General features: G+C 41.5%; 1 long non-coding RNA gene across 1 annotated transcript; it reads left to right on the top strand.

Annotated features, from left to right (window-relative positions):
- The first annotated feature begins 2,532 nt into the window (after positions 1-2,532).
- LOC142068439 (uncharacterized) lies at positions 2,533-11,337 on the top strand. The gene is made up of 3 exons (XR_012664271.1): positions 2,533-2,686; positions 3,580-3,699; positions 11,260-11,337. It is a non-coding gene; the product is annotated as an uncharacterized LOC142068439 (long non-coding RNA).
- Positions 11,338-19,928: the final 8,591 nt, after the last annotated feature.

Below are 19,928 nucleotides of genomic sequence, written 5' to 3'. Positions count from 1 at the left end.
TCTTGAAGAGGCATTCAGCACCTCACAGGATGGGGCATCTACCAGGTGCCTTTGCTAACAATGATAGTGAAAAGATTTCCCCATTTTGGACCCCATTATCTTTCTATAAAAGTCTAGAGAATCTATAGAAAAGCCCATAAAATCCATTTAAAAGAGAAAGAGAACAGTACAGAATCATCTTCCCCAGTAGCATGGCAGGGATGTTAATTAAGAACAGAATATAATATGGCCAATAAAAGGAGAGAAAGTGAAAGTCAGACAGAAGTTGAGAGGGAGAGGAGTGTTTAGAGATAAAATGTTCTTTTTGTTGATTGATTGGTTTGTTACTACGCACTGTACGACACTAGTAAGAGAGAGCTGGAAACAAGAGCCTATGCAGAACATGAAACACAGTTAAAGTAACCATTTTCACCTATTTTTTCCTCTCCTTACAGATTTATTTTCTAGTTGGCAGCAGTCAGACAGATCATAAATTTGGTTTATAATCTAGAAGAAAGCTCAGAGAAGAAGGCACAAACACTGACCACATTTGCATGGTAAAACACAGTTACAGTCATCATTACTGTTGGTTGCATTATTTATTGTAAAGAAATTATCCAACCTGTTTAGCCCTTATTTCAGTTTGGGAATCTTTCTAACCTGATCCTGGTTCTGCCTGATTATTTGTCAGTAGTTGCAGAATAGTATATGCAAACAAATTTCAGCCTACAGGCAGTTCATGAACTCTTCAATTTAACCATTTGCCATTTGCTGAGAGAGAGAACGAGCATAAGCATGTGTGTGAGAGAGAGAGAAAGAGAGACTGGTCATCTAAATCACGTGGTATTGTTTCCATTTTCTAATTGAATGACTGAAAGTGGTTCAGCAGGAGAATAATAAATAAATAATCATGAGAATAGAATATAGCCAAGATCAAATACACTTATAGTCTGAATTCCTAAAATTAATGAAACTTTTGGGATTCACAAACATTTTCACAAATGACAGTCACCAGAATACTCATGAACAAAGAGTAATATGACCCTTTACAAGTTGCTGGAATGAACTCAACACACTCATTTATGAAAATATTTGCAACTCCCTTTCTGTATTATTCCACATACTCTTATCATGGTTGCTGCCATCAAGACCTGATTATCCTCTCAGCTGATATTGGGTATCAATGAAAGACTATTCAGCAAACAAGAGCAGTAGAGCATAAATGCCTCCTAATGATTATTTGCATCTGGCATGAAACCTGAAGAAGCCAATATCTACTGTGGAACTATTTGCTCTTAACAAGCTAGTTTTGCTTGAGTTACAACAAAAGTGTGCAGAGTCCTGTCTGAAACCCATGTTGCTATATTTATAGTCACAAGGAGCTGTTTATGTACCCTAAATATATTGGTGGTTGCCAACCTGAAAAAACATCAACAAGCCTATTATAACATGCCTGATACAAAGGGCCCACTTTCTCTTCATATTTACTCACTCTCCATGCTGTTAAGATACAGGGACAGAAATACACCAGGTTGCTGGTGAACAAGAGGTTAACTGCAGCTCAGCCACTCCCTTCCCATGCACAGATGCTCAAAGGAAAGGGTAGGAGAGTAGCTGTACAGAAGACACGGGGCAGAATCCTTTTGAGAAGGTTTAACTCCACAACAGTGGCTCATTAGGACTGGGTTGAATACTAAAATGAGGATTTTTTTCTGTTTACCTTTTGATTTTGTTAACTTATTTTACATCTCTTTTTCATAAACACAGACCCTTGAGGAAAAGCCTGTGTACAACTGGGGTTTTTATGCTCAGTCATTCCACTAGCTAAAGAAATGCAAGAGTTGCTGCACAGCCAGCAAGAATCAAACAATTTTCAGCAGAGTTACTATATTTCTGTCCATTTGACCCCTGTACAAATAATCTCTCCTCAGTTATGGTGAAGAGAAACTGTTAATGATTCAGGCTGGACTCTACAAGCACTCTGCAATGTGTCACTCCCAGTGCAGCCTGGAGCTGAAAAGGAGGCTTAGTAGACAAATTGGTTAGAAACCAAGAGGAGAATGCACTGGTCATGATATTCATCTCCCTTTCACCCCAATGCAATCCTGCTGATGTTTTGTCATTGAAATCAAGAGGTTGCACTAGCATAAGTGAGAGCTGATATGACCCATTTGCAAGGGGACTGTTGCCCCCTTACTAACATTCAGTGAGGGTGTTTTAGTTGCTAGCTCCCTGTACTAAAAGGGGGAAGGGTGGATGGGGAATCAGGACCCTGAGACTGACAGTCCCCAGGAACAATGGGGAGAGGCCAATGCTCCATAGAATCATCGAATATCAGGATTGGAAGGGACCTCAGGAGGTCATCTAGTCCAACCCCCTGCTCAAAGCAGGACCAATCCCCAATTAAATCATCCCAGCCAGGTCAGCCTGAATGAGAGGGCAGGCAGGCTAATCAGGGAGGTCCCGTTCTCTGTGTGGGCTGGAATTGCCTGGGTCAGACAGAGCGGGGCCGAGCTAAGGAGAAAGCAAGGGCTCAAACTGAGCTGGGGAGCAGAGCTGTGCCAGATCCAGAGGGATCAGACCCTGTCCTGGGAGCAGAGCTGCAGCCCCAAAGCCAGAGGCACAGCCCAGAGAGAGCAGACTTGCCCTGGGAGCAGAGCTGCAGCAGCCAGAGCCAGAGGGGCCAGAAAAGCAGCCCACGAAGCAGGTCAGTGCTGGGAGCAGAGCAGACCTGTCCTGGGAGGAGAGCTGTAGCAACCAGAGCCAGAGAAGCAGCCCAGGGAGCTGAAGGCAGAGCAGCAGCCATGCTGAGGCAGAGTGGAGCTGGAGCAATCCAGAGCCACGTGTTGTGAGCAGCTGCGGAGAGTGAGGGGGGACCCTGGGCAGCGGGCCCAGCACAGGGAGACGCCTTAGCCAGGAGGCTCTGCAGGCCAGACTTGAAGGGGTATTGGTAACCCCGACAGGGCGGGGGCAACACTGGGAAGAAGGGCCCTGCCACCTAGAGCCTGAGAGCGTGTGGCCACCACCAGAGCGAGTGTCCAACCCACAGCATCCCTGCAGCACAGCCAGGGCCTGAGAAAAAGGCCTGGGACTTACAAGGAACAGACTGTGAACTGCCCTGACATTCCAGAGACACTGTTTGTGATGTTCCCTGCCACAGAGCGGGGTGATGTGTTTCCTTTAACCTTTCCCATTTTTCCTTATTCTTTTTAAAATTAATTGTTGATTAAATAACTTGTATTTGCTTTAACTTGTATGTAGTGATCAGTGGGTCAGAGAAGTGCCCAGTGCAGAGAGAGTACCCCGAGTGGGGACACCCTAGCCCCTGTCCTCGGTGACCACAGCAAGGTTGGGGGTCGAGCCCCCCAGGAATCCTGGGCCCAGCCTTGTTGAGGTTACGAGGACTCTGCCAGACAGGAGAGTGGAAGGGCAGTCATCAAGGGCAGGGAGGCCTCTGGGTAAAGGAAGTGGGAGCGAGGACTCAGATCCTCTCACTAGCCCATTTCACCAGGGTAGTGCAGAAGCCAGGAAAGTTCCCCACAATAGTGGGACTATTCTCCCGCTTACACATTTTCTTTTGGGGTTTACAAATATTTTCAGATTCTGGAAGAAATAGAATGGGTCCTGTTCACTTCTCTGCATCGATGGCCCATGCATGGTACAGGTTCATGCTCTACTTCAGAATTCTACCCTGGAATGTCAATGTGCATTACTGCTGAGGTAAGCATGTGCCGTTTTCTGAACTCCATCACATAAAGGATTATGGGCCTTGAACTTTTCCCAGGTTCAACTCTGTGTGGTCTCCTCAAAACCTCTGTCAGGCTAGCAAGTCCAAAACCCGCAAAGCTATGTGTCAGATATACACAAATCTTTGTGCTGCTTGTAATCCCTCTACAAAATAACAGTTTATCATTTCTGTTCAAAGCACTTCACAAAAGGGAGTCAGAAGTGAGACTGGAACATAGGGCTTACTGATTCTGAGTCCTGTGTTTCACCACTAGAACACATTTTCATATGAGAAACATAACATGCCCCATACAACACATTACATTTCAGGAGGCTCTGTCAGAAAGAAAGTCTACATCTTATCTAAGAAATTCACTATTTCTTGCATCTTTACTTTATTCCCACTTTTAAAATAAACATCTGGCCTCAGTTCTCTTTTCGCTTGAAACAGTTTGACTCCAGCATAACTACTGACTTCACTGATGTTACTTCTGATTCACTGATTTACACCAGCCTGAAAGGAGAATCAGACCATCTGCTGACACATGTCTGGATTTAAATTTTATTTCTGAAAGTGTGACCTTGCTCCTCAAGCTATTTTTTAAAAAACTTTCCCAGAAATAATTGTTTTTCTGTTAAAGATGTATGTACACTAGCCACTTCCTCATTTATCCCTGATATTTTTAATTATGCCAAGGATGGGTTTCTTCAGGCAGTATTTTTGAGAACTTGCGCTAACAATTAACGCATTTAAAAAGCTTTATTTTGTTGCCATTCTCAATGAAACAAGCAACATTAGAAAGAAAAGTCATTACAAGCAGACAGTCTTTGATCCAGAAGACAAATATACAATGTTGTCATAGCTACTGGAATAATTAATCATTTTATACTACCTTGTAGTAGAAAAATTCATAAAAACATCCTGTATATATAAGAATAGTGACTATTAAATGTGTGGCTAATGCAAGTGAATCTCATTCTTTTTATAAGAAATAAATGATGGCAACACAGGTTTCAGCAGAAAGGATTTATGAATATGTAAGCATGCACTGCTGATCTGCATAAGCAACACATCAAACCATTCACAGTAAGAACAAGGGGGGTCAAAAAAGTTAGACATGCAATTGCTCATGCAAGGTATGCACTTAGTTGTGCACCTAATTTGCTCAGTCATTTTCTAAAGTTGGTGCAGGCAAAAAAGATAATTGTGCCCATACATGACTAGATAGGCACATTTGTATCTTCTGTGCTCAATTCCAGTAAGCATGCAAGTTAGGCATGTAATTACATACCCATGTTCATGTATTTATTTTTAAATTTTGTCCTAAATGTTCAGCATGGATTTCGAACAAGAAATGCCATTCATTATCTGTAGATTACCTTCCCAGGTAGTTTGAGTTCTCACCTGATCTCCTAAATTAAGTGGAATCAGGCCTGATCAATGAATAAGGAACCTCTAAGGAAAACCCAAGTGCTAGTGATTCAGTAGGTGTCACTTGATCTTTTGAGCCACAGAATAGACACAATCCAGTTTCAAGCTGAGAACAGTGTACTGGCATATGCAGCCTTTTGTTTACTGAATTATAAACAGTGTATTGCTGTTGCTCCCCATTTCTGCAGCAGGTGAGGAACGGTACTGAGATGATGTTTGTTCAAAAGAAAAAAAAAAGGTATTCAGTACAGAACATTTAAAAATGCAAGTGTATTCAGACCACAGTGATGACTGTTGTGTTCCATTATGTGCATGCTCCCATTTCAGCCAAGCGAACAATCCAATTAATCAAATCAATTAAAAAGAATTGTAGGTGACCCTTTCATAGCATCCAGTTTATCAAAAGAGAGAAATCATATCTAGTCAGATACCTCAAAGTCACTTAACATTCATGCCGGAAAGCATAGAGCTAATCTTACTAGAAATAAATGTTGGCCTGAACTCTACCTCATGTCTAAAATTACAGCAAGAAGGACTACTTGCAATAGTTAGTCACTCACTTCTTTTGCTTCTTCCTGAAGTGCAAGGCTCTAATGGCCTCTTTCTCCTCCTGGGTGCACAAATTAACTCTGCTGCATGTAATAAGCTCCAGTTTTACCGGATGGGATTCCGATGACATTGTATATATTTGCTAAGTTGAACTACTCCAAGCAACTGAACAATTTCTCCTACATGCAGCTTGCTAGGTATATTACTCTGAATCTAATTCTTTCCATCTACAGAATCAGAATCTCCATTTATTAGTTGTTCAATATCTTCAGTAGACTACAAATTAATTGGAACACTTGAGGGTGTGTATTACAAAGAACTGACAAAGGTATGCTTCTTTAGTTATGATGAATTGAACAGAAATGTTTTTAAAAAAAAAAAAAAAAAAAAAAAGCCCAATTGTGTTGCTCAAAGCCCAGACAAAATTAAAGAGTATTCCAGGGGCGGGGACGGTGCGCACACACAATCTTTTTATTTTCTAGATTAGTAATGCAATTCCTCCGCAGTTTTCCTCTGCTCAGCATGCACTGCATGAGTGATGTCAGCAGCCCCAGTGATCATGTAGCTGGTCCAGAGAATCTATTCATGAAGAAAAGCCAATTCTATTTTTATTCAACAGTCAGCAACATTCTGAAGTTTTCAGTATTCATATTTTATATTTTAGTCTTATTTTTTACCCTATAGAAGAATGTAGACAGCCACTAAATGATCAATGTAATACCCAAGCCAAGCTGAACGCCTGATGGGTAACTATAGGACAAAGCTTCTTCAATTCTACCTTGGAAAAGGCACACCAGACAACTCATTTCTTCCTCTCTCTGTCTAAGGTGACTGTTCTGAAACTATTTTAAAGCTATTCCTATTTCTAGCAAATTTTCTTCCTCAAATTCTTTAGTTTCCCCCTGCACTTCTGCTTTGGATTTCTTTCCCACCCCAACCCACAAGCAACCCTGCTACTCTGTTGATCATATGTTTACTGAGTTCAACCCTACCATGTCTGTGTTTGTAACATGCTCCTATGATGGGTACAAGGATGTTTTAAACATTTTGTCACACAAATTCCTTAGGGGTTGACTTCACTGATTATAACAAACACACATCAACTGGAAAACAAGTTGTTAGCGACTTTTCCCCCCCCTAACTAGATAGGTTACACTAGCTCTTTTATAAAGCATATAGATTGTACCATTTGGTCCTGGATCGGAGGAGGACTGTTTCACGGAAAGTGAAAGTGTTTTAGGATTAGGCAGTTTAATAATAGGCAAATCTCCCTTTCTAGGGTCTAAATGGTTGTGAAATTTAAAGGAGGGTTGAAGTTTCTAAAAAGAGTCCACTGTTTGGGACACTGATGTGTGTATATCATACATACAGTGCACTCCTGAGATGTGTGAAGCTGACCTCAGCCATCTTTTGTCAGCACAGATTAGAAGTCTCACAGTCTGTTCTCCCCAAATTTTGGTCCAAACACACAGAAATTGTGGGAGTTCAACTGAATTTTTCTTCTAGTCTTTATGAGATTTGCACCATCTAGGCTACACACAAATTAGTTCTGGAAAACAGGTCTCTTTAGGGCTGGATCCGAAGACCATAACAAAAACTGGAGGGACACGTTTGAAACTAGGAATTTGAAGTTGGCCCCTAAGATTCAAGGGAGGTTTGAGCCTATCTGAATCAGGGCCATCCTTACCCATACGCAAAGTATGGAGCTGTGTAGGGCACCAGGGAATGTGGGGCACCATGCTGCTCCTTCCCCATGGCCCCACCCCGCCCCTTCCTGCCCCACCCCTGTTCTGCCTCAGCCCCGCCCCGCCTCCCCTGAGGACTGAAGCAGGGCTGGGCCTGCACTCACTGTCGGCGGGAAGTGCAGCGACCTGGCCCCAGCCACGCCGCCGGTGAGTGCTGGGAGGTGGTTCCCTCCTGTCCCCCAAGCCTCTCACCCCACATGGAGGCCTGGGGCCAGCCCCACCCACCCCACAGAGGCCTGTCTCCCTTCTCCCCCACCCCACGACAGGGATGCATAGGGCCCCAGAATAGCTAGGAACAGCCCTGATCTGAATCCTATCAATGTACCTTTTAAAATACAGAGTTTGAGCAAATGTATACAATATAGACTTAATTTAAGAACAGAAATAGAATTTATTAAGATTTTGTTTAAGATTCACTAAAGAAAAAGACTTTTTTCTTAGGAAAATATTTAAAACGCCCACAGCAGAGAGGCAGGACCACATCAGAGGATTTGGATCCAAATTTTGGATTCCAAACCTACCCAGAATTCAGGGTGCTCAGATTTAAGTGTTGGTTTGAAACCACCTATGAATACAGAGCTGGATTCTCTTCTCGCTAATTCTTGTTTTACACCAGTGTAACACTATTTGGCTTTAATGGAGTTACTCCTGATTTACCCCAATTTAAGGGCATGACCTGGCAACACACTTAAGCAGTTTAAAGTCAATGGGACTATTCACATTCTTAAAGTTAAGCACATGTTTAAGTGCTTTACTAGATCAGGGCCTATGAGAGCAGAGAATCAGGCCTGATAGATCTAGTTTTGTATGAAGATGGGTTAGGTTTCTCAAATTTGAGCTGTGTGAATCCTTTTAATTGAAAACCATTTCAACACAAACTCACAAATTTGGGTTCACCAAAAAGTTCATCTGTGAGTCTGAGACAAGCTTTGAGTGAACCTGGGTCAAATTACAAGTGATTATCAGTGAATTTATGCTCCCACAGAGAAATCTTGTAAAACTCAATGGTTAGACCAGAAACCAAAGAAAACTTGACTATTGTGGGTGAATTCCACTTTAAGTTCTAAGGTTTGTTCCAGCCCAAAACTCAAAGTGAAACCCAAAAATGTGGAAACTTATATGAACCAAAACTAGATTTGTCCAAACCATCTGTGAACAGAAAACTTTACTCTCACACTGCTCTTTTTATAATTAGCACCCATAATGCTAATCTATAGCAGAAACGTATGGCTCATTGCGTTCCTAAACTGAGCCATTCCAAGATGAAGGAAATTTGGAAAGGGGACTGTGTAATGAGGAGCTGATGGCCTAACATCACTATTTCAGAAATTAAAAATATCCCCATGGTCACTTGCAGAATGAATTCACGAGTTCCTGGAAGATGCTCAGCTCCAGAATTACACTTTCAGATATTGATATCCCACTCCTCTCTCTTGGCTCTATATCTTGGTTATCTAGAAAATGTAAACCCATCTTTAAGTCTGGTGCAATTGGCGGTTACTTAAATGCTGCATTATGCTCATCAGTTATATGTCTTTGTGCCTCAACTTTCAAAGGTTACAGCATCCGTGTAGCCAATGCCATCTAAGATGAATATCTGTAATGGTCCTTTTTAAATGTCCCCCACACACACTTTCTTTCTCCCCTATGACAGGAGGTCCTTGAATGGTCCCTTGAAAGGTGTGTTAATACTTATACTAAACAATCAGTTCCATTTTGTATTTCATTGTGGCTCTGGGTACATTTCCCAAGGCCCGAAGAAGAGCTCTGTGTAAGCTGGAAATCTTGTCTCTCTCACCCACCGAAATTAGTCCAATAAAAGATGTTGCCTCATCCACCTTGTCTGTTAAAAAGAGAATATATTGCTGTCTCTTTTCAGTACTTCCATACAGGAAACCACTGCCCACAAGGACTTACAGTACGTGCCTGCATTTCGGTCTGGTACCAGAGTCAGTCCCACCACACTGAAACCTCTGCGCTGCTACTGAATGCTGAGAGAGAACACAGTGGGATGCGTCTCTGTGAAGAGGGTCACACATCAGTTACTGTTGATCATAATAAACACTTCTCTCCCTAGTTAACCAAACACACACAGAGCCATGTGGCTCACTTTCTGTGTCATTTAACACTTCACAGATAAACTAAACATCCTGCTCTACCCTGAGAGGTGACTCAGTTCTTCCTAAATACTTAGTTAAGTTTGTTTACGGCCGAGCACTGTGCTCCAAGGGGCAGGAAGAAAGGTCTGACTTTGTCTGCTCAAAAATCCCCAAACTTTGTCAACTCTTACTTACTGTTTTTTACTTATATAAACAAAATTAAGCTGTGGGGAGTCTATTAATAAAAGACCTACAAAGCACAACCCATGGCAATCCGCAAGGTATGACTTAATCTTCCAGGAAAATCAATTTTACTTAGAATAAACTAGCAAAGAATGGGGATTACTCAGGGGAATTAGTCTGTGAAGTATGATAGAAATATATAGATTTTTTTTCCACCACTGGAGTATGATGCTGTAGTGCATATTCAATGTGGTATAATTATACAGAGAGTTCTTAAAGCAATTCCAGGTTTGTTTTCCCAGAGGCTCTTTAGACGCAAGTATTTCTACTGAAGACAAGAAAACCAAAATGAGAGACAAACACCTGTTACATTAAAAAAGAAAAAGCAAACATCTTGAATAAGTGTCTGTGGTCTCAACGAGCCACCAAAACCCCACTTAGAAATCATAGAAATGTAGGACTAGATGGGACATTGATAGGTCATCTAGTCTAGTCCCTTTAAGTATTATAGGCCATCCCTGATAGGTATTTGTCTAACCTGTTCTTAAAAACATCCAATTACATAGATTCCAGAACCTCCCTAGGTAATTTGTTCCAGGTCTTTGTCAGAATACTTTGTGTGTCTTTCTTGTTTTGGTAAGGGAGAGTATGATCTTGTGCTCCTGTTTTCCATATCTGTGGCAGGTCCATTTGTGATCATTTGGAGGAGTGTAGAAGGGTAAAATTATGCTAATACAAGATGCCTTGAGTACAGCTGCAAGTAACTTTATTCACAGATGGTGGGGGTTTGTTTTGGAAAGTGAGCCATTGTAAAGAAACCAAAGAAAACAAATTCTGCTCTCAGTTTCATCTATGCAGTTTTGTTTTTTTAATTTGTAACTGACATTAGAATTTGAAGAGACAATGTGGACCAATCAAGATAGTACCTCACCTACCTTGTCTCTCTAATATCATGGGATCAACACAGCTACAACAACATTGCATATAGCAGAATTTGGTGCATTTTCCTTTTGGGAATTATATCAATATCCACCCCCAGAGTTTGGGGGAAGCAGAATGGCTCCACACCAACTGTTTGCACACCTGTCCCATCCAGCATACAGGATCAGGGATTCACTTTTTACCTCTGCATTATGTTTCTGTATACTTGATATTCAGATGGGAACTGAAATCTATGGGTTTTATCCCCAGTGTAAGCATATGGAGCTCTCTCTGCTCCATCACTGGTTGCCAGCAGCAGGACTGAAAATAGAACTGCACAAAGCTAGCAGTTTTTGGAATTCGCTTGCAATCCCACTTCTTAGCATTTATATGGAGCTTTTAATCCTCAAAGACCTTTACCAAAATTAACTAATTAACCCTCACAATAGTCCACTATTGAGGTAATTATTATCACTGTTCTACAGATGGTGAAATTAAGCCACAGAGAGGTTAAGTGACACACCAAGGAAGTGCAGAGGGAGTTAGTATCTCAGTAGGAACTGCTGTTCAGAGATTCTTGGTGCCAATTCCTACTCTCAGACCACACTTCTCTTGTGTTTTCTAGAGGTGGACCCAAACCAAAACCCCACATCTGAACACTTCCTTAAGTCTGGATCTGGCTCCAAACTCCTTGGCTGTCCCTCTGTAAAGGATGGAAGCAAAACTTCTTATGTTTTGGGGAATAATTTAGATTCACATCTGAGTTTTGCGACTCAACCCATCTCTAATATTTTCATAAGCGTTTGTGAATTTGATTGAGTGAAATGTTGTTCTTATTGGAGAGAACTCAGCTCTTCCTAGCTAACAACCCTTATATTCCCTATCTTTGCTAAAATATTGAGTTTGTAATTTTTCCCCAAGACAAACATTTTTTGCAGAGAACTTCACAATTTTCCAATAAAATGATACCGTTTTACTGTTTTAATCTATAGATAATACATTTTGGTCTTGTCTGTACAAGGGCTTTTTATACCTGTGTAGCTGCCTACACAAGTATAAGTGAACTGTGCTAGTGTAAAATAAGCTACAAAGATATGGCTTACCCTGCTCTGAAGCCCTCTTTATACTTGTGCACCATATCTACACTGGGGCTTTGCACTGGCTCAGCATCAGTGAAGTAGCTAAAGTAGAAAAAATACCCTGCAAGTTTTTATCAAAAGATATACTAAAACATTGAGATGAGACTACAAATCATTTCAAGTGATTGTATGTGGGGGCATGGAGGTGTAAGTATTCATTTGGCTGCCGATTAACATTTGTTCCATATACCTACAGCTAGGAGCAGAGTTGGCAGCTGTGTACAGCTGTGTACTCTCACTGAGTGTCAGACCCATGGCTCCCATTGTCCCAGTTCCATTTCAACACATTTCCCCTTTCCCCCCTTCAACCTCCATACCCCTATTCTTTGCTGTAGGAAATAACAACTCAGACAACAGCAACCTCTCTTTTCCTTATTGGTAAATACTCTAAGAACAGCTGCTGTGATGATGATGATGATGATAAGGCAGAGGTCTGTTCTCAAATGGAAAAAACAGAATGGCAGTTTACATACTGGCTAGAAAACAATCAAAAGACCCTGCAGCCTAGAGCAGCAATCCTGTTTCTATCTCACTTCATTGTCTTAATGGGATTCTTATTCTTATTCTATATTTAGAGACATGGGAAACTGTGCTAACCACACTACCCATTGTTTCTTAACCTCAAACAGCTTATATCAACTGCTGTCCTTTAAGGACACTGAATATATAGTCTAAGCAAGCTAGCTAAACAAGATTTTGGAAAATAAAAATTAATATTTTCTCCTTGATGGGCGCGGAGGGACGGGGGGATAGATGACTCCTCCTGCTCACCTCTCTCCAGAAAGGGGAGGGAAAGGATTGGATGAACTAATCTTTGCTAATTTTTTTTAATAATTTTTTTATCTTTTTTTAAAAACCCACAGTAGATTTTAACTCATTGCCGTGTATCGGGTAGCTTTTTCCATCATTCATGCTGATCAGCAAATGGATATAAAGATCTCAGCAATTCCCCTTCCCAATGGTTGGGAAGAAGTGAGGAGAGACCAGAGTGCCACACAATAAATAGCTGGGGATTTTCCTTTTGTTTACAACATTTATACTCTATCTAATTGGGCAGGCAATGATAAGGGAAAAACATGGCAAAGAAGGTTTATTCTGTTAGGGCTTGACTTTGCTAGAAAATGTTATTATGTTGAAGAACAATTGTGAAGAGTCAAGTTAGCTGAAGCAGTGTTGATAGTGAGTGATCATTGTGAGTGACGGGACATTGACAAGTTGTGTTCAGCATCGTCTCAGCTCATTGTGCTTTAACCTTAACTAGCCAACACAGTTGTGTTCAACATCATATCAGCTGACTCAACTGGGTAGAGGATACTTTTTTTTTTTTTCAGTGAAGACAAACCTTTTCAGTTGCATGAGTCACAGATATCAGTGCTCCTCGCTCCGAAAACCTATACTAGGCAACATTTCTCAACAGATGGAGGCTGAAGTTCTGCATGCAAAAATGAACTCACAATTATCACTAGGTAAAAAATTGGCCCATTTGTTTACATTGTACATTCTGAGATCATCTCTGTACCAAACTCCTGTCTTTTGCCTGCATTATAGTGGACTTTCAACATAGATGGGGCTCATAATTCTAAATTCTCTAAAATTTTAAACACACAATTTTCATAGACAGTATTTGCCTCTTTCCCTGGTAATTTATTCTTGAATCACATAATCCTGACAGTACAATTCCTCCAATAATTATCCACTTTCTCCCAGTGTTTGTAACCATTAAGATCTCTTGATATTTTGTCCTTGACAGCGTCATAGGGACCAAGTCTCCATCCCACCTGACCAGTGGAGAGGGGTTGCCGTCAGAGACCCAGTTTTGGCTTCCTGTTATTAAGCCACCTGGCCCTGGTGCCTAGTAAGAGCTGCAGAAACCACCTTGTGGCAACTTCTGCCACAGACAACAGATCTCTCAGGAGGCCCCTCTTCCAGTGGAGGATTTCTTTTATAGATGGAGACACTAAGACAAAGAGAAGTTGACCCAAGGTTGCTCAGTTCGCCAAAGACAGGGCTAGCCATAGACTCCAGGTCTTCCAATACCCTACCCTGTTATCTGATTGTTCTACACGTATTCATACTGAGCTGCGGAGGAAATAGTTTATCCACTATAGCACCCAGCAGGGCAAGTGGGAATTCGGAGGTAAAATTCTCTCTGAACTGTTGATGTGCAGGGCTTAAAGCGAGAGGGAGTGGAGAAGCACAGCTCCCCATCTGGTGCAGTGAGAGCCCGCCCCCGCTTCAATCTACTTTAACCATTGCTCAGGTCTCATATGCATCTCATGATTTACAAGTCCCAGTCTTAGTCAGTGGTAGAGATGAAAATAAACTGCTGTCTGGGAGAAACACCAGAGGCTGGCCTCCTTCCTCAACAGCTGCTGCATCTTGACAGAGCACTATGAGTTCAATCACCTTCAAAATCAGGACTCTAGTAGGATTTTTATACATTTGAATTATCCCCATTGCCGCCTCCTCCCCCTCTTCCTCTTCCTCTTCCCCACCCCTCTCCGAGTCTCTCTTTCTCTCAGGTGGTGGCAGTACAGCACCATTGTGGCCATCTATGAAGATCCCTTTGTCAGACTTCACAGTGTTTCTTAAATTATTAGAAGAATTTTCACCCCCTGCCTGTTCTTCCCCTCCTGACTGATTCAACTCGTTCTCAGGGGCTGCAGTATTGTGTTTGGTTTGTTATTGTTTGTTCCAGACAAAAGTATTTCCAAAGGGGAGGGAGGTATTAGTCATTTCTTAAATGTGACGTCTGTCTCTGATTTCCCTATTCTTATTCTCAGAATTTTTGTTTAGTCTTCATGTCTTCGAATCAGAAAAGCCAGAATGTGCTTTGAAAAATAATTTACCCCATTCAAACTTCATGAGAGGATAAAATATTTGCAGCTTCTTCATTAAAAAAAAAAAATAAAATCAAGAAATGAACATTGCAGTTTAGTGGCAACATCATTTAGTTAGGTGTGTGTGACAAAGTTCCTCCTCTACCTTGGTGAGTCTTGCACTCATTGGCAGATTTGCTCACCTCAGAGCTTCACGGCAGCCCTAAGTTTGGCCGTTTTCGTGAACCCACAGTCAAGGTCAACTTCTCCTGTGTCTGACGAGGAGTTGGGAGGTTTGGGGGGAACGCGGGCCCGCTCTCTATTCTGGGTTCCAGCCCAGGACCCTGTGGAATGCAGCTGTCTAGAGTGTCTCCTGGAACAGCTGCATGACAACTACAACTCCCTGGGCTACTTCCCCATGGCCTCCTCCCAACACTTCTTTATCCTCACCATAGGACCTTCCTCCTGGTGTCTGATAATGCTTGTACTCCTCAGTCCTCCAACAGTACGCGTTCTCACTCTCAGCTCCTCGTGCCTCTTGCTCCCAGCTCCTCACACGCACACCACAAACTGAAGTAAGCTCCTTTTTAAACCCAGGTGCCCTGATTAGCCTGCCTTCATTGATTTTCTAGCAGCTTCTTGATTGGCTGCAGGTGTTCTAATCAGCCTGTCTTAATTGTTTCCAGAAGGTTCCCGATTGTTCTGGAACCTTCCCTGTTACCTTACCCAGGGAAAAGGGACCTACTTAACCTGGGGCTAATACATATGCCTTCTATCACTCTCCTGTAGCCATCTGGCCCGACCCTGTCACAGTGTGATAGCTGGCTTAGCACCTCATGGACTCCTTACGTCAACAACATTCCCAGTAGGCCTTTAGGCATGTAAAGCCCCTAAATGCGACTAAAGCTTGAATGTTCCTGCAATATATGTATCCTGCACTTAGGACGGAAGAACCCAATGCACAGCTACAGACTAGGGACTGAATGGCTAGGCAGCAGTTCTGCTGGATATGAGTCAGCAGTGTGCCCTTGTTGCCAAGAAGGCCAATGACATAGCGAGCAGATCGAGGGACGTGATCGTCCCCCTCTATTCGACATTGGTGAGGCCTCATCTGGAGTACTGTGTCCAGTTTTGGGCCCCACACTTCAAGAAGGATGTGGATAAATTGGAAAGAGTCCAGCGAAGGGCAACAAAAATGATTAGGGGTCTGGAACACATGACTTATGAGGAGAGGCTGAGGGAACTGGGATTGTTTAGTCTGCGGAAGAGAAGAATGAGGGGGGATTTGATAGCTGCTTTCAACTACCTGAGAGGTGGTTCCAGAGAGGATGGTTCTAGACTATTCTCAGTGGTGGAAGAGGACAGGACAAGGAGTAATGGTCTCAAGTTGCAGTGGGGGAGGTTTAGGTTGGATATTAGGAAAAACTTTTTCACTAGGAGGGTGGTGAAACACTGGAATGCGTTACCTAGGGAGGTGGTAGAATCTCCTTCCTTAGAAGTTTTTAAGGTCAGGCTTGACAAAGCCCTGGCTGGGATGGTTTAATTGGGGATGGGTCCTGCTTTTGAGCAGGGGGTTGGACTAGATGACCTTCAGGGGTCCCTTCCAACCCTGATATTCTATGATTCTATTCTATGATTCTATATGCCCCCATGTAACATGAATGCAGACCACAACACTTCTTGCCCCCTTTGAACTTTGTCAATACAGTGTTAAACTAATTTAAAATTAATGTCAATCCAAATCCCTCACTTAAATCGTTTTTTAAAAACAGTTTTGAAAATCATTAGAATCCATCCCTTCCTATGTTAAGAGATAGAGATTCGGTGATATACTGGCAGCTAGGTACAGAGGATAAATATAATGCTGATTTGCTCCACTTGCAATCCCATTGATTTTAGTCAGGCCCACCATGTTTTTAAGACTGGTATGTGAAGAAGTAATTAAATAAAGTTATAGTTCTACCAAAAGATTATCTTTTCTTCCAGTTGTGCCTGTTAAAGCAGCATTCTTATTCAAAGCAAACAACAAAATACCAATGGGAAAAAGCAACTGAAAGTCTTCTTAAAAAAAAAACTCTTTGCCATGAAGGCTGAAAGCAGTCTGACACTGTTAAATATATTTTACAAATAGGGGTATGTGCCTGGTAGATTGACTATCCTAATAAAAATAAATAAATACTCTACATTTATATAGTGCTTTACATCTACAAAGTGCTATGCAAACTAACTAATTGATATATCCTGAAAAACAGTCCTGCCAGTCTAATATCGAGCATGCATTCACAGGATAACAAATTATTAACTAAAAGGAACAATTTCTTTGGGATACTATCATCATAAATTATACACTTTTTTAAAGATATTCTTTCACCCATCTGATTAATGATTGGATTGGAGCAGATTAATTTACTTATGGCTTGTGGAAACTTAATAGGTGGAAATTTAATAGAAGCCTGATAGAATTGTCAGAGGTAATTGATGCTTTAAAGGGCATGAAATCTGGAAAAGCACCCAGTCAGGGTAGATTCACAATGGCTTTTTTCAAAGCACAAAGGGATATAGGCTCTTTGTATTCTTTAGACAAGTTTAATGAATTGTATAACAGAGGAATACTCTCTGCTTCCTAAATCATGAGAGGCAAAAGTTGAGCTAATATAGCAAACCAATAAGGAAATTCTTCATTAACTTTAGATGTTATGTAAACAAGTTTCCCTTTTTCAAGTGGGTTTCTGGCGATTCTAAATCATTTTTTAAACATTGACTTTTTAATCGCAATTTTTGCATGGAACAGTAAAAAAATGTTAGGGAAAGAGAGATTTGACAGCTCTTAAGTCTCTTGTCACACCAATAAATAATTACATGGAACTTGGGGGTCATATTTCTATTTCAGTCCTTTTTCTCTGCTTAAACACTGAAATAATAAAAAAAAGTTTGCATTAAACAAAACAAAAAGAGACAAAAAACAGTGAAGTAATCTCAAACACTTTTAGTTTCACTGATGAATGCAGAGGGCACATTACAAAATCTTTACACAAGGAGCCAGTTCTGTTAGTTTAAGGTATGCACAGGAATTGGGCGTATATATTGAGGGAAAGAATTCAAGGTGGAGAGAATCAAGTCCCTCAGTTTACCACAACAGACTAACAGTTTTATGTGTAAAATGCCTGGCTAGATCTGTGAGAGAAAGAACATATTTTCTTTTAAAGTCAGCTTTTCTGCCCCTGATCCCCCTCTCTCTGTTACTTACTACCATGAAGTTCCGGCTGCTGCATTCACACTACCCATCTTCACATTAGTTCTTATACCAGCCAATAAGTAAAACTATTGTAGTGCTGTCTGGCTTGTAAATGAGAGGAACAATGGTAGAATGTCTGAGCCTGACAGCCAGCAATCCATGGTGATTACAGAGAAGAGGGGCTGGATTTTTTTTGCTGTGTTTTGTTATTGTTATTAAGGTCAATGTCATCCATCAGGACCTAGAGTTATTTCTGACACGGTTTCAAAGGTCAATTGGTCATGTGCAGTGACAATAGAAATCCATGGAAAAATGTACCCGAAATCTAGGGAATGCTCCTTTTCACTCACTATTGTCCTGACGTTACTCATATTTCAATGCCAGAAAACAACAAAGAGAGGCATTTTAAAATACTGATTAAATTAAAGTGAGCATCAAGAAGAAACTGCAAGCAGCTCATTTACTTATAGACTGGGAGCCAGAGAAATTCCCCTTCTAAATTGTCAGTTCCTTTATTCCAAATAGCCAGTTTTCAGCTAGCAAATATATTTCATCAGTCTCGGTGTTAATCAGTGGTAGTTTCAAAATATAGGCCTGATGCAGCCACAAATGAAGTTAATGACAAAACTCCCAATGAGTTCAACTGGAACAGGCCTTATACTATGACTCACTTGGCCTGTAGCTTCAGGGTTTTGTAAACCTTCTCCGACTCTGTATTTCACAAATAAAACAGTCCCAGTAAGCTGAAATCGTGGGGATTCATTATGTGTAATATTTCCAAGGGGTCCACTCCTCCTTTCGAAATTTTGTAGGGGTCCACAAATAAAAAAGGTTGAATACCACTGATTTAGAGTACAATGCTCAAGGACACAATATTGTTATATTATACACACACACACACACACAGCAAAAAAGCACTGAAATCCACAAAATATGAAGGGTCAGATGTTGAACCCAGCATCCAACTAGACACTGGGGAGATGCACAAGGGAAATGAAATTCCACCTACAACCCCTGCTGGGTAGTGGCTGCACAGACATGAGGCTGCTGTAGCCGCTCCAGCCTTAGTGCATGTCCTCCTCTGGAGCACAGGACAGTAATGTGAACTTTCTACAAAGTGCCCCCCAGACCTTTGCACACAAGGCCCATACTGGATGAGTTTGTTCCTAATACCTTGTGCTTTTAACAACAGAGCTGCTCTGGGAATGAGTTTTGTGGGTGTGTTTGTGGAGAACATAAACAAGGTAACATCTCAGATAGTTAAGAACTATATTTTGACCACATCTACTGAGTTGATGTAATGGGTGCCACATTCTAGGTGTTTCCAGGCATGGGGCCATGCAATATTTCTGATATATGAAATATTAGCAGGCACCTCATATCAATTTATGGCAGGAAATAAACGTCGAGTCTAGCTGTCCGGTGACTGTACTACCTGCCTGTTATTAACCATGTTGATCATGATAGCACGTAAAGGCCAGCCAAGAATGTCCTATGCCTAACACAATAGGCCCTAAGAGAGTAGGAGATGGCCCCTGCCCTGAAGAGCTGTGGGGAGGGACATAACACACAAACAGTGAACAGTGTGCTGGCAACAAACAGCATGTTAGTTCCATAAATATGTTTGATTGTGGGTTTTGCTTTGTTTTTGGGAGTGAGGGGGAGTTCAGAAGGGATAAATTAAAGGGAAAGAAAAGGGAAGGGCAAGAGGATACTGAAGGAAGGAGGCTCGGGTGACCGGACAGGGGAGACAAGGTAAGAAAGACAGATGCAGAGTGAAGCTGAAGTAAAGGGACAGAGAGGGAGAGGGTTGGAACAAACAAACAGCCAATCTGCACTGGGCAGAGAAAGCCCATTTCAAAGTAGAAAGTTTTCCCACATACCTAGAGACCTGAAGGTGAGGATTAGATAGCTTCAATCATTTCTAGTCAATTTAGCCCATCTAATTTGGTAATGGTTTATTTTACAGGCCACAAATTTCATGTGAGTGCTCCCTGCTTTCATGGTAACTGTTCCTCGTTTAATTGCAATGGCAGTACCAGAGAGTGCAATGGAAATTAGATGGTAAATAATTACAAAGTAAACAGTCACTTTTATCTTC

Source organism: Caretta caretta, chromosome 11 (genome assembly GCF_965140235.1).
Source record: "Caretta caretta isolate rCarCar2 chromosome 11, rCarCar1.hap1, whole genome shotgun sequence".
NCBI lineage: Eukaryota > Metazoa > Chordata > Testudines > Cheloniidae > Caretta > Caretta caretta.
This window is presented reverse-complemented; position numbering and strand designations above follow the sequence as displayed.